At 37.6% G+C, this 11889-nt stretch overlaps 1 pseudogene; it reads left to right on the top strand.

Moving 5' to 3' along the window:
* Positions 1-1129: 1129 nt before the first annotated feature.
* On the top strand, positions 1130-2359 carry LOC149205865 (putative calcium-binding protein CML13; annotated as a pseudogene).
* Positions 2360-11889: the final 9530 nt, after the last annotated feature.

Below are 11889 nucleotides of genomic sequence, written 5' to 3'. Positions count from 1 at the left end.
ATTTAAGTACCCTTTGAAGTGTTGTGTAGTCCACACCCATTTCATATATGAGAAATGGTTTGGTATGCTTAGATCTAAGAAATAATTAAAAAGTACAATGGTCAGATAAATGATTAATTTAGAGAAAATCGAAAGAAAGAGAAGAACAATGGTCTGGTAAACAACTATATTAATCTTGATCGCCCATTTATTCTACCCATCTCTACAGTAAAAAATATCCAATCTCTCAACCAGACTATCACATACTGTATTTGGTTTTGAATTACAGTTTCAATCACATTTCATTTGGAATTCAAAAATAGAATTAGAATCTAAATCCTAATTCAAGAACCACTTCTAACTTTCACCGGCACCACAGCTCAATCGAGGGTACTTCTGGCTGGTACAATGCACTAAATAATTTCAAGGCCACCAATGTTGTTATGGCCCATAGATCCATCAACACTGTCGTCAGTACGAAATGATATGCGCAGCAACACAGGTTCATTGTCTTTATGCATTAGAATGTGTAGCAACACAGGTTAGAGTCATATTCATTTTCATCACGGTATTGATGGGCTTAGCCTCTCCGGCACCAGCACTGACATTGCCCCCTGTTGCAATAACACCCAAGGCGACCCCAGTTCAATTCCTAGTAGTGTCATCACCGCAGATCTTTCGCAGGGCTAGGGTGGTGGGGTGATTCTGAGAATCGCCCCACCACCAGTGGTGGTGGCAGGGCAATTCTCAGAATCGACCCACCACATTAGTTTTTTAAATTGACGACAAGATTATCCATTAATTCAATGTGCAGTTCAGAATCAATTTCCTAATACCTAATTCCATTTACAAGTTTAACATGGAATTGAGTGACCAAAACTAATACTTAGCAATCATGGGCCTACTGTGGGAAAGGGTGACTGAGGTGGATATTTTGTAGTGTGTGCCTTTAAAATTGAGGCAGAAATGGTATCATATCTATAATATTGGGGAAATGCCATGGAATTTTTAAGCATAAAGTTGAGGCAGAAATGGTATCACAGTAATAATATTCGGGAAATGACATGGCAGTATGTGGCCGGCCGTTTGATTGTTTGTGGATATAATTGTTTGTATGTTGTTTTCATATTAATACTGACAATGACGTTCAATGAGAAAAGAGATGAGGTGTGATACATCTTACGGTGTGTCCGTTCAGCAAGATAAGACTCCCACAGATCTTGTACATATTCTTCTCACAATTCACCACTTGTTGTAGGTACTTCCGCCAAGTTTTTCTTTACGGAAACTGCGAATGAATATTAAGCGGAAGTCAATTTAAAAAACTAAGTAATATATCTTTTACATTGAATTAATGGATAATCTTGTCATCAATTTAAAAAACTAAGTAATATATCTTTTACTGACCGATTTTCCTCACTCTGATAAATATTTGATTTAGGATCAAACATAATATGATATAATTATATAACTGAATAATAAGAAAATAATCAAATTAATGACTAAATGATAGATATAAGATCAAATTAATGACTAAATGTCAGATATAAGATAGTTGGTAATAGGGTGTGTTGTGAAGTCATTAGGGTTAGAGTCATATTCATTTTCGTCACGGTATTGATGGGCTTAGCCTCTCCGGCACCAGCACTGACATCGCCCCCTGTTGCAATAACACCCAAGGCGACCCCAGTTCAATTCCCAGTAGTGCCATCACTGCAGATCTTTTGCAGGGCTAGGATTTCTCCGCTTAATATCGTATTGGATGCCCAGTAAGCATTGTTTGGGGCGATTCGTAGCAGATGGACCCGACGATTCTCAGAATCGCCCCATCTACTACGAATCGCCCCAAACAATGCTTAATGGGCATCCAATACGATATTAAGTGGATTTCAGAGGGAATTTTGATGTTAATTAATGTTGGTAGGAACAAACAAAATAGTTTTTCAGTAAAAATTCAGTTTTGATCTGGAGTGAAGACCAGATTGCTCCAATGCGGGAGGCGTTCGGCCTATTCGACACCGACCGTAACGGGTACATTACGGCAGCCGAAATGGGAACTGTGATGTGATCCATGGGGGAGAATCCCACTCAGGCAGAGCTTAAAGAGATCATTAAACGTGAAGAGATCAGCGACACCATCGACTTCCCTCGCTTTGTGGACGTGATGAAACATAACTTGAAGGGAGGGAGCTTCCATGTTCAACTTAGGGATGCCTTTAAATCCCTCGATAAAGAGGGCACTGGCAAGATTTCTGCCAGGGAACTCCATCATATTCTTACCAGCATCGGGGAGAAGCTGGAGCCATCGGAATTCGATGAGTGTATTCGAGAAATTAAGGTCGATTCTGATGGAAACATCTGCTACGAGATCAAGTTTTAAACAAAACAATATATTTTGGTTTTACATTTGATTAATAATCAAAGTAGTCAAACCTGGATTTTGGGAGCTTTGTAAAATATTCTTATATTTTATGTTATATAAAAAATAAACATAGGGAAAATTGATACATAAATTATAAATTTTGATGTAAACAACTTTTGATAGATTGAACATGATGTATGACTTGAGTTTAAAATTTTGAAACTTCTTGATAGATTAAACATAATGGATGACACAACTTTTTGATAAATTGATCATAATAGATGACTTTAATTTGAGCGATTCTGTTCTGGTGATATAAAATAGTTTATATTTTTCATTTGCAAATATGTAATTTGCAATTTGCAATTCTTTGTTGATTGCATAAAATAGTTTGCATTTTCCATTTGCAAATCTGTAAATAATCAAAAATGGATTCCCTGCTCTCTTTGGCTAAGAAAATTGTTATAAACCAAATCAAGTCCAAATGTACGCAAGCAATGTTTGGAAAATGAAGGCAACCAAGTGCTTCAAGACTTGAGATATAGGGTGAGGGTCTTTCAACTATTTTAGTTAATGACTTGAAGTTGGAATGTGATCAGGCTATGTCAGTTAGGGTTTGTTAGGCTGAGTCAACAACTCACTTAATTCATTTTGTTTAGGGTCTGTTAGGCTCATTTTGTTTGAATGCATGAGGTTAAAACAATCGTTTTTGGGAGATTTGGGATCGTTTTGACTAGATTGGTGTTAATAAATAAAAATTTCAATAATTTCTAATAAATTGATATGGTTTAATTCCACACATCATTATTAAATTGATAAATAGACAAATCACTTGGTGGAAATAAAAAAGTTTTTCGAAGAAGCTTATCTTTTATCTCTTTGCATAGATAAGATTTGTTTTCGCTGATAATTCTGTTGAGATGAATTGATTACAAGGGAAACAAGTGTGTAAGCAAGTCTTAATCATATAAATGAATTTCACATGTAGACTTGAACATATATAATTTTGATTTTTTTTAAATAAATATAAAATTAATTGTGTTTGGATGAATTATAGTGTTTTTTTCTTCACTTGATTAACATTGGTAGTGGATGATATGTAGTGAGTTCTTTTTATATATTACAATTCACCATTATTAAATTAGTTGAGTTTGTTTTATTAATTTTGAAAATTGGTATAAAATGTTTTAAAGTGATTTCATGTTTGTGAAAATATTGAATTTTGATAAAAATGAATGTTGAGTAGAATGATAAATACATTCTATTTTATAAAAGTGACATGGGCGTTGAGGAGGTGACATAAGGAAGAAAATGTTTATAATATGTTTATTGATTTTGGCATCATCATGAATAATAAGGTAGAAGTGCTTGTGGTTTTATAGGACCTTCTTGTGCCCAAACAAAAAGGAGTTTGTAAAGTCACAAGTTTTGACAATTCTATTAAGCTCAGAATTATAACCTATCCAAATCTCTTATTCATGATGCATAGATTAGGCATCTATGCCAGGTTTGCAAGCAGTTATAAAAATCTGCAATATGTTTAGTATTTATGACTTTTCTTTTTCACCCATGGATCTGCCACATCTATTTGTTTTCTTCCCATCCTGTTTTTCATTGGGTATGACACAATATTTTCCAATCATTGTGTATGACACAATATTTGCCAATCTTCCATTGTCAGATATTTTTTGATGCTAAATAATCTTGGCAAGCTAAAAAGAGTGGTTATTGGTGTGTATTGTGAAAGAAAAAGAGACAATCTAACACGGTTTACCTCTTCTCCATGTTCTAGATGAACACATAGGTTTCTTTCTTTTTTCCAAAATAATGAACTCCAAATAAGATAGAAATGTAGGTGTCTTTTTCTTTTGCTAAAATAATTAACGTATGATGAGATAGAAATAAATAAAGAATTATGAATTGGGATCACAAATTTCAAGATTTGAGTATACTCAAATGTTCATTTTTACATTCTCTTGTATGTTTGTTTTGATTAGGTCTATTGAATCAAATTGGTTTTCAATAGGTTTGTTTTGAGTATGTGAGGTTTCTAGTGTCTTATTAATTCAAGTGGAAGAGATCTTTCTTACATATCATTAGATTATGAAGTGACATTGGACATAATTAAGCTTTCGGCCATACCCTTTTAGAAACAACAACCCAAACTAAATGATTAGTTATTACACCTTTTTATTTAGTTGATCTAAACTAGAAGATTATAAAAAAAATTTCCTTTCATTGCTCCTCATAAACCAAGATAGATTGATTCATCCCTCCTTTTTAATGTACAAAGAGGAGTGCTTGATTTTTACTCAAAAAGATGGGGTGTTGATGTATCTATATATGGATGCTCAGGTTTTTATATTAAAAATTTTCTCCAATGCTTGATTTGTAGTCAAAGAGATGCGGTGATAATGTATCTAGATATGGGTGTTGAGTTTTTTATATTGAAATTTTCTCTTTGTTTCAATTAGAATTAGAAGGGTTTTTTATTTTTGTTTTCCTCATAATAAACTATTGTTCTCAATTGAAATTGGATCATTTGTATTAATGTTTCTTTTCAATGTAAGTTTGAGGTGCAAGTTACTTATTTTATTTTTAGACTATGATATTTAACACATAGTGACCTATGCTTAATAAACTAAAATTAGGAAGGTTTAATAACTTGCTTAGTTTTTTTTATGGTTTTGGTGTAGCTTGTTTGTAGAGAGACTAGAGATTTGTCCACTAGGCAATAACATTCTCTTGCATCTTTGAAATCTTATTTATTGGTTCTATGTGCTTGCATTACCATCTTTTCTTAAATGGTATTTGAAATAGTTATTCAAGAAAATTTCTAAACATTCAGCCTTTCATTCAACAAAGAATTAATGCTTTTCAATTTCTTCCAAATGCAATGCAAGAAATTGGGTTGAAGAAAGGGGACTTTAGTGAATCACGTGTGGCAAAAAAGGCAAAGGAACCCCAACCACCATTACATGGAATGTTTGGAAAGACATACATTGGGAGATTCGCAGACATCAAAGATCCATTAGAAGAGGAAAATGAGCAAAAGGAAGCATAAAATATTGTGGAAGAAGACAATGATGAAACCCTAGAGGACGAAGAGTTTGGATTACATGACATTGTTGATTAAATTTAAGTTATGCTTGGAAATAAAGCTTTGCGTTTTGACTTTGACATTTTATGAGAAGAATAACACTCAATTAAGGTTGTTATGCGTTCAATATTTCTAAGATGTGATTTTCGCATTAATTTTTAAGTTAATCATTATTTTTTGAAAAAAAAGTGATTATTATTATTTTTTTGACATGAAATTCATAAAAAAACTATTATTTAACCATTTTTAGTTAAAATTTTCATATAAAAATTGTGATTTTGACATGTCAATTCTAGAAAAAAATTATCAAAACGTGTAGTTTTTTAGTTATATTTATGTTAAAAATGGTTATTTTTATGTCCATTGTTAAAAAATATTGTTTTTAGAAACAATTATTTCATGTGGATTGAAAAATTAATTAAGGATGCATAAATATGTAGAATATCGAAAATTCAAAATATTGACCTTCTAATTTAAAAATGCAAAACAATAAAAACCTCACTACAAAAAAAAAAATTAAAATAAAAAACAAGAAAATATGAAGAAAACGACCACATCAAAAATTATCAAATTTACAAAATAATTATTTACATTTCATACATTAGAAAATTTAAAGCCAAAAAACAGGTCTTTTAAAAAAAGGGTTTGATGTAGAATACCCACTTTTTCAAATCGGCATGAAAATCACTACCATTCTAAAACATAATGTACATAAAAAAAATTAAAGTGCCAAAAACTATGATCTAAAAAAACATGTGTGTTCTGCATCACCTCTTTTCAAAATCAGGTCACTTTTTTACTATCTCTACGAAACGGGTAACATATCAGCTCCCGTTTCAAAGTTTACATAGATTGATACAAATGTTACAATAAGAGACTTCGGAAAATTGTTGAGTGCGTTGATGTTGTGATTGATGAAGCATGCACAGGGCCAAAAAGGGAAACATCAACAAAAGAGGATGATGATGATGAATGCTTTCCCCCATCAAATCAAAATGATATAGAAGAAGAAACTAATGAAGCAGCAGAAGATTATACATCAGACAAAGAAAAGGCTCCATCCAGTTATGTTCAAAAGAATCATCCAAAAACTCAAATTCTAGGAGAAAAGGAATCTGGGGTACAAACAAGAAGAACTCTTGTAGGATCTTCTAGTTATCTAGCTTTATTATCCACCAATGAACCACAAAATGTAAAGCAAACTAGTAAATATGAATGCTGGGTTAAGGCCATGAATGAAGAACTTGATCAAATTGAAAAGAATGATACTTGGGAATTGGTTCCAAGGCTTAATGATAAAAAATTTATTGGGACAAAATGGATATTTTGATCCAGGTGGATATTGGTGGTCACCTGCCAATTCCACTTGGACCCCCACCATTGTTTCTTTCAGTTTTTCAGTTTCCTTAATTGTAGCACAATTTACTATTTTTAGCAGTTTTTCGGGTCCTGAACTTTTGGATCCATTTTGAGGCCCTAAACGACGGATTTTGGTAAAACTAGGAGCAACATGGGTCCATGGACTGATATTTCTCTTCCCTAAGTTGTAGTCCTTGGATATATATTTCGAATGAGGTATTGTGCGTGTCAAACGGAGATCATATGCCAAAGTTACGACCCCAGGAAGTTGATGTACCAATTTACCCAAAACGGGGCCCATAGTTTGGCGCTTCATCTCCTAGGGTTAGGTTTTTGGATGTTTAGGGCTTTCCATTGTTTATCAACAATAAATAGGCCTTTGAGCCTCATTGTAAGACAATTCAGAGGCATGTAACCGCCACATCTCTTCTCAGAGACCATCGCCCTAGCTAGTTTATTTCCATTTCTGTTTGTAAGCATATTTCAGTATTTTACAGTGATGAAATGAATTATTATTTATGTTGCATCTCTGTATGTATGGTTATATCTGTAATTTGTTGCGTTCCTATGTAAATTTGGATCATTGGTATCAGAGCAGTCTTGTCTTTCTTTGTCTTTCTTTGCATGTCCCCAACGAGTTCAGGATATAAGGAGTTAGGGCTTGAATTGGTCGAACCTTTGCAAGACCAGCCTCGCAAATCCTGACTGCCTCCCATGGCAAATGAAAAGAAAGATGAGGGGGCAGGAGATCCTATCAAAATCTTGCTCGAAAAGGCCCTTAAGCCACAAAGGAATGCGATGATGGACAACTTTTCCTAGATCCTTCAATGGCTACCCAGGGGCAACACATTTACTTCCAGCAACTACTCTAAAAGTGCCACACCCTTTAAGGTACAAGTTAATTTTGACATTCTCATATTTGAGGGTTAGATAGATGTAGAAGACGTAGATAAATGGTTAAATCTGCTAGAAGGGTATTTTTCTATTCATGATTTTTCTGGCTGGGAAAATATTACTTTCGCTCTTCTCAAAGCCACCCCCATGTCAAGGACTGGTGGGAAACCTCCTGCGAGCAGAAGGATGAAAGTATAGGCTCACTATTTTCAGTCGCACCCATTTGGAATTCATTTTGGGCTGCCATCAAGGAGCAATAATACCCTATCGGAAGCTATGAGGATCAATACATAAAGTGGACCACTCTACGGTAGGGAAGGGACAAAGACGTGCTAGAGTTTACCAATATTTTCCATACCCTTCGCACAAAGTTGGGTATCAAGGATTCGGAGCATGATTTGGTACTCAAATATTGTGGTTGCTTGCATAGGTACATCTAGGAAAAAATAGAATTCTTGAACATCTCCTCGTTCGACACGACATACCGATATGCCGTCAAGATCGAACAAAAGTTTAAACAGAAGAAGCGACACTTTGGATCTATGAATTTGAAGCAAGGGAAAGGTGCCCCCAAACCACAGAACAAAGGACAAAGCCAAGGCGGGGTGACCCAAGATAACCCGCCAAAACTGCAAGCAAAGAATAGCACTGCGAAGCCAAAAAAGGACACGGGAAAGTGGTGTGAGTTCCATAAGAGCTCCATTCACAAGACAAGTGAGTGTTGGGCCAAGAGGTCACCGGTGGCTAAGCTAAAGGTTTTAGAATTAGATGCATGTTTCGACTCTGAGTCAGAACCCGACAAGGGGAATGACAAAGGGAAGCAGATTATCGATGTGGAGCCCAATGCCACCATTGCCACCACGAAGATCCAGAAAGAGGAACCCGAAGATCGAGAGGAGGAGGAGCACCTCTTCCACTCCTAGATGTGGGTAAAGGGCTCCCTGCTACAGTTTACTGTCGACAACAGGAGCCAAAATAACCTCATTTTGGTAGCGGTCATGAAGCAGCTAGGCTTACTGACCATAGCACATCCACAACCATACACCATCGGGTGGCTTCACCAAGGGCGGGATCTTTGCGTGAGCCAGTAGTGTCGTCTTCCATACAACATCAAGCCCTTCACATATGAGGTATTGTGTGACGTTGCTCCCCTTGCTGTTTGTGATGTATTATTAAGCCAATCATATTTGTGGAAGCGACACGCTGTGTATGAATCAAGGCCTCGTGTTGTTATTGTTACTTTTGGAAATAAGTTGTACAGGATACTAGAGGTAGCACCACCTACCGCCATCTCTTTGGTTATTGCAAAAAAATGCAGTAAGCTCATTTCCAAAACCAGGAATTTTTTTTTTCCTGATGATATGCCCTCAAGGAAAGAAGAAGACGGTGGCCATTACCTCCAGACAGGGCCCCTCCGCAGGACAACTACAAATGGACAAGATCATGGAGGAGTACGAGGACATCTTCAACTCCCTCGAAGGGGTTCCTCTGCATTGTCAGGTCAAGCACTCCATCTATCTAACCCCAGGTGTGTCACTACCCAATGGAACAATCTATCAGCACTCCATTATGGAGAACGATGAAATTAGGAGGCAGATTCAGGAGCTGTTGCAGAAAGGTCACGTCTGTCTGAGTTCATCGCCCTGTGGGAGCCCGATCGTGTTGGTACAGGAGAGGGATGGGACTTGGAGACTTTGTATTGACTATCAGGCGCTGAACAAGATCACTGTTCGTAATAGCTGTTCGTAATAGGTACCCGATCCCATGGATTGATGACCTCTTGGACCAACTAAAGGGGGGAAATATTTCAGCAAGATCGATTTGAAGTTAGGATATCACCAGGTACTAATCAAACCCTCCGATGTGTGGAAGACTACCTTCAAAGCCAAGGAGGGCATTTTTGAATGGTTGGTTATGCCTTTCGGGTTGGCGAATGCTCCTACAACCTTCATGAGGCTAATGGATGACATCTTGTGGCCATTCACCAACTCATTTGTGGTGGTACACTTGGATGGCATCTTGATCTTCAGCCAGTTTTGGGAAGAGCACCTCCACCACATCCGATAGGTTCTCCAAACACTGCGGCAACACAAGTTATGTGCCAATTTGGAGAAATGCACTTTTGGCATGACCCAGGTTTAGTATCTGGGATACATTATTGATGAATTGGGGGGTACATGTGGATCCAGCCAAGATCTAAGTCATTTGGGATTGGCCATCTCCAACCACTCTAACAGAGCTCCGCAACTTTCTGGGTCTTGCCAACTTCTACCATAGGTTCGTGTTGGGATTTTCTCATATCACTTGGCCCTTGAGTCAAGTCACCAAGGGAGGAGTGAAAGAAAAATTGTTTTGGTCTGAATATCAACAGAAGGCATTCACAGATTTGAAATACCACCTCTGCTCAGCACTAGTTCTTGCATTACCAGACTTGCAACAACCATTTGAGGTCGAGACAGATGCCTCTGACTATGCTATTGGGGCAGTCCTTACTCAACACGGGCATCCAGTGGCATATCATAGTGAGACACTTTCAGACACAGACCAGAAGTATCCCACTTATGAAAAAGAGATGTATTCCATTGTGCAGGCCTGCCGACAACGGAAGCATTACATTTTGGGGAAGGAAATGGTCATCCACACATACCACCAACCCCCGCAGTTCATATAGACCCAAGGGAAATTGCAGAATGATGGCCATCATAAGTGGTCCACATACCTGCAACAGTTCCATTTGAATACCAAGTATAAGAAGGGAAACACCAATAATGTTGCAGATTGCCTCAGTCGATCATCGATCATGGCATTAACCACCGTGCTCAACTCTTATGGGCACGAGACTTTTGATTGGCCACGTCTCTACAAAAGCAACCCAGAATTCGGCCACACATACCATACACTCTTGGAGGGTCAGCAGGTTCTATATTTTCACCTCCAAGATGCCTTGTTATGCCATTAGGGTCAAATTTGTGTTCCTTCAAGCGAGCATGCCAAGATGATTTGGGAAGCAGACTACAGTCGGGCTGTTGGGCATTTCGGGGTTGAGAAAATAGTGGCAATACTGTAGAAGTATTTCTATTGGCCATACACCATTGCCTACCCCTAATCAAACTTGGGAATCCATATCCATGGATTACATGTTGGGCCTTCCTTCTACTAAGCATGGAAACGACTGTGTTTTTGTGGTTGTCGACAGGTTCTCGAAGATGGCCATTATGGCGGCTTGCAAGAAGAATATCATAGCAGAATCCACTGCTAAACTCTTCTTTGAACGAGTGTGGGTACACTTTGGGATCCCACAGTCTATCATTTCATATCGAGACAATAGGTTACTCAGTATATTTTGGTCCAGTCTCTGGTCGATGCTGGACACCAAACTCACTAAGTCCACAACCTTCGATCCCTAAACTGATGGCCAAACAGAGGTTGTCAACAGGATGATCATAAACATTCTACTCATGTACAACGAAAAGCATCCATGCATATGGGATGAGAGCCTCCCCTATGTTTAGCACATCTATAACCAAGCTCTCCACAGCTCGACTAGCCACAACACTTTTTAGGTGGGCTTGGGATTCTAGCCACTATGTCCCATTGGCGTAGCCATGCCATTTACAGCTACTTAAGTAGATTCGGTTCATGTCCAATCTGAAACAGATAAGGCAAACAGCTTCGTTGAGCACATCCAACATATTCGCTAATAGGTCCACGACATTTTGGAGAAATCAAATGCCAAGTACAGGCACCGACATGATCAACATCAGGTGCCACACAAGTTTCAAGTGCGCGACAAAGTCTGGTTGCATTTGCAAAAGGAATGCCTTACCAGAGCCTATCAGAAACTCAAACCACTCCGATATGGTCCTTACACCATTACCAAGGCTGTGGTAGACAATGCATTTGAGCTCAGCATTCCCCCATTACTTGGCCTACACCTAGTGTTCAATGTGGACCACCTTCAGCCATACTTTCCACCATTACTAGACACATCTGACATTGCAGAACAACTCACACCCACAGAGTTAAATCTAGATTACATGAAACAAGTTGGAACTGATCGGATCATTGACACACAGATCAAAAACACTCGACAGCAGAAGATCCAACTATATCGAGTTGTCAAAGCAGGTCAAATCCTTCACCAGGGAAAGTGGCTCACCAGGGACCAAGTTCAACAGAAGTTTCCTCATCTCAT

This window comes from Pinus tabuliformis, chromosome 1_2 (genome assembly GCF_031772625.1).
Source record: "Pinus tabuliformis cultivar Carrire ecotype Pingquan chromosome 1_2, CPIR1, whole genome shotgun sequence".
Taxonomy (NCBI): Eukaryota; Viridiplantae; Streptophyta; class Pinopsida; order Pinales; family Pinaceae; genus Pinus; species Pinus tabuliformis.
Note: the sequence above shows the minus strand (reverse complement) of the source record. Positions and strands in the feature narration are given on the sequence as shown.